The 2,672-nt window shown below is 46.8% G+C and overlaps 14 non-coding genes across 14 annotated transcripts; all 14 read left to right on the top strand.

Annotated features, from left to right (window-relative positions):
- The first annotated feature begins 12 nt into the window (after positions 1-12).
- Positions 13-84, top strand: Pmar_PMAR021632. The gene has a single exon. It is a non-coding gene; the product is annotated as a tRNA-Cys (tRNA).
- Positions 85-192: 108 nt separating this feature from the next.
- Pmar_PMAR021631 lies at positions 193-265 on the top strand. Its single transcript has one exon. It is a non-coding gene; the product is annotated as a tRNA-Arg (tRNA).
- A 120-nt stretch (positions 266-385) lies between these two features.
- On the top strand, positions 386-458 carry Pmar_PMAR021630. Its single transcript has one exon. It is a non-coding gene; the product is annotated as a tRNA-Cys (tRNA).
- Positions 459-566: 108 nt separating this feature from the next.
- On the top strand, positions 567-639 carry Pmar_PMAR021629. The gene has a single exon. It is a non-coding gene; the product is annotated as a tRNA-Arg (tRNA).
- Positions 640-758: 119 nt separating this feature from the next.
- On the top strand, positions 759-830 carry Pmar_PMAR021628. The gene has a single exon. It is a non-coding gene; the product is annotated as a tRNA-Cys (tRNA).
- Positions 831-944: 114 nt separating this feature from the next.
- On the top strand, positions 945-1,017 carry Pmar_PMAR021627. Its single transcript has one exon. It is a non-coding gene; the product is annotated as a tRNA-Arg (tRNA).
- A 120-nt stretch (positions 1,018-1,137) lies between these two features.
- Pmar_PMAR021626 lies at positions 1,138-1,209 on the top strand. Its single transcript has one exon. It is a non-coding gene; the product is annotated as a tRNA-Cys (tRNA).
- A 108-nt stretch (positions 1,210-1,317) lies between these two features.
- Positions 1,318-1,390, top strand: Pmar_PMAR021625. Its single transcript has one exon. It is a non-coding gene; the product is annotated as a tRNA-Arg (tRNA).
- A 120-nt stretch (positions 1,391-1,510) lies between these two features.
- Pmar_PMAR021624 lies at positions 1,511-1,582 on the top strand. Its single transcript has one exon. It is a non-coding gene; the product is annotated as a tRNA-Cys (tRNA).
- A 108-nt stretch (positions 1,583-1,690) lies between these two features.
- Pmar_PMAR021623 lies at positions 1,691-1,763 on the top strand. The gene has a single exon. It is a non-coding gene; the product is annotated as a tRNA-Arg (tRNA).
- A 119-nt stretch (positions 1,764-1,882) lies between these two features.
- Pmar_PMAR021622 lies at positions 1,883-1,954 on the top strand. The gene has a single exon. It is a non-coding gene; the product is annotated as a tRNA-Cys (tRNA).
- Positions 1,955-2,062: 108 nt separating this feature from the next.
- Positions 2,063-2,135, top strand: Pmar_PMAR021621. Its single transcript has one exon. It is a non-coding gene; the product is annotated as a tRNA-Arg (tRNA).
- Positions 2,136-2,255: 120 nt separating this feature from the next.
- On the top strand, positions 2,256-2,327 carry Pmar_PMAR021620. Its single transcript has one exon. It is a non-coding gene; the product is annotated as a tRNA-Cys (tRNA).
- A 108-nt stretch (positions 2,328-2,435) lies between these two features.
- On the top strand, positions 2,436-2,508 carry Pmar_PMAR021619. Its single transcript has one exon. It is a non-coding gene; the product is annotated as a tRNA-Arg (tRNA).
- The last annotated feature ends 164 nt before the right edge of the window (positions 2,509-2,672 follow it).

The following is a 2,672-nucleotide window of genomic DNA, read 5'->3' as shown; positions in this document are numbered from 1 at the left end:
AATTGTGTGCATGGGTGTGTAGCTCAGTGGTAGAGCGGCTGACTGCAAATCAGCAGGTCCTCGGTTCAAATCCGGGCGTGCCCTTTGAACCTTCGCAAAATTTCCATCAAGGAATTTTTGAGGAGTAGAGTAATCAATCATGTAATTGGCGAAACAGTCACAGACATCAACATGATTGGAAGTTGAATCATCGCCCTGCTGGCCCAATGGATAAGGCGCCACCCTCCTAAGGTGGAGATTCCGAGTTCGATCCTTGGGTAGGGTAGATAAGTTTAGTAAGAATCATTAGAGGACGACTTGATTGAGCTGGCTGTAAACGACACAGTGAAGAGTGAAATTTTGAATGAAAATAGGTCAAATAGAGGACTAGTCAAATTGTGTGCATGGGTGTGTAGGTCAGTGGTAGAGCGGGTGACTGCAGATCAGCAGGTCCTCGGGTTCAAATCCGGGCGTGCCCTTTGAACCTTCGCAAAATTTCCATCAAGGAATTTTCGAGGGGTAGAGTAATCACTCATGTAATCGGCGAAACAGTCACAGACATCAACATGATCGGAAGTTGAATCATCGCCCTGCTGGCCCAATGGATAAGGCGCCACCCTCCTAAGGTGGAGATTCCGAGTTCGATCCTCGGGTAGGGTAGGTAAGTTTACTGAGAATCATTAGAAGACGACTCGATTGAGCTGGCTGTAAACGACACAGTGAAGAGTGAAATTTTGAATGAAAATAGGTCAAATGGAGGAATAGTCAAATTTGTGTATGGGTGTGTAGCTCAGTGGTAGAGCGGCTGACTGCAGATCAGTAGGTCCTCGGTTCAAATCCAGGCGTGCCCTATGAACTTTCGCAATTCCTTGATTTTCATCAAGGAATTTTTGAGAGGTAGAGTAATCACTCATGTAATCGGCGGAACAGTCACAGACATCAACATGATCGGAAGTTGAATCATCGCCCTGCTGGCCCAATGGATAAGGCGCCACCCTCCTAAGGTGGAGATTCCGAGTTCGATCATCGGGTAGGGTAGATAAGCTTAGTAAGAATCATTAGAGGACGACTCGATTGAGCTGGCTGTAAACGACACAGTGGAGAGTGAAATTTTGAATGAAAATAGGTCGAATAGAGGACTAGTCAAATTGTGTGCATGGGTGTGTAGCTCAGTGGTAGAGCGGCTGACTGCAGATCAGCAGGTCCTCGGTTCAAATCCGGGAGTGCCCTTTGAACCTTTGCAAAATTTCCATCAAGGAATTTTCGAGGGGTAGAGTAATCACTCATGTAATCGGCGAAACAGTCACAGACATCAACATGATCGGAAGTTGAATCATCGCCCTGCTGGCCCAATGGATAAGGCGCCACCCTCCTAAGGTGGAGATTCCGAGTTCGATCCTCGGGTAGGGTAGATAAGTTTACTGAGAATCATTAGAAGACGACTCGATTGAGCTGGCTGTAAACGACACAGTGAGGAGTGCAATTTTGAATGAAAATAGGTCAAATGGAGGACTAGTCCAATTGCGTATATGGGTGTGTAGCTCAGTGGTGGAGCGGCTGACTGCAGATCAGCAGGTCCTCGGTTCAAATCCGGGCGTGCCCTTTGAACCTTTGCAAAATTTCCATCAAGGAATTTTCGAGAGGTAGAGTAATCACTCATGTAATCGGCGAAACAGTCACAGACATCAACATGATCGGAAGTTGAATCATCGCCCTGCTGGCCCAATGGATAAGGCGCCACCCTCCTAAGGTGAAGATTCCGAGTTCGATCCTCGGGTAGGGTAGATAAGTTTACTGAGAATCATTAGAAGACGACTCGATTGAGCTGGCTGTAAACGACACAGTGAGGAGTGAAATTTTGAATGAAAATAGGTCAAATGGAGGACTAGTCGAATTTGTGTATGGGTGTGTAGCTCAGTGGTAGAGCGGCTGACTGCAGATCAGTAGGTCCTCGGTTCAAATCCAGGCGTGCCCTTTGAACCTTTGCAAAATTTCCATCAAGGAATTTTCGAGGGGTAGAGTAATCACTCATGTAATCGGCGAAACAGTCACAGACATCAACATGATCGGAAGTTGAATCATCGCCCTGCTGGCCCAATGGATAAGGCGCCACCCTCCTAAGGTGGAGATTCCGAGTTCGATCCTCGGGTAGGGTAGATAAGTTTACTGAGAATCATTAGAAGACGACTCGATTGAGCTGGCTGTAAACGACACAGTGAGGAGTGCAATTTTGAATGAAAATAGGTCAAATAGAGGACTAGTCAAATTGTGTGCATGGGTGTGTAGCTCAGTGGTAGAGCGGCTAACTGCAGATCAGCAGGTCCTCGGTTCAAATCCGGGCGTGCCCTATGAACTTTCGCAAAATTTTCATCAAGGAATTTTTGAGAGGTAGAGTAATCACTCATGTAATCGGCGGAACAGTCACAGACATCAACATGATCGGAAGCTGAATCATCGCCCTGCTGGCCCAATGGATCAGGCGCCACCCTCCTAAGGTGGAGATTCCGAGTTCGATCCTCGGGTAGGGTAGATAAGTTTAGTAAGAATCATTAGAGGACGACTCGATTGAGCTGGCTGTAAACGACACAGTGAAGAGTGAAATTTTGAATGAAAATACGTCAAATAGAGGACTAGTCAAATTGTGTGCATGGGTGTGTAGCTCAGTGGTAGAGCGGCTGACTGCAGATCAGTAG

This window comes from Perkinsus marinus (genome assembly GCF_000006405.1).
Source record: "Perkinsus marinus ATCC 50983 genomic scaffold scf_1104296944706, whole genome shotgun sequence".
Taxonomy (NCBI): Eukaryota; Perkinsozoa; order Perkinsida; family Perkinsidae; genus Perkinsus; species Perkinsus marinus.
This window is presented reverse-complemented; position numbering and strand designations above follow the sequence as displayed.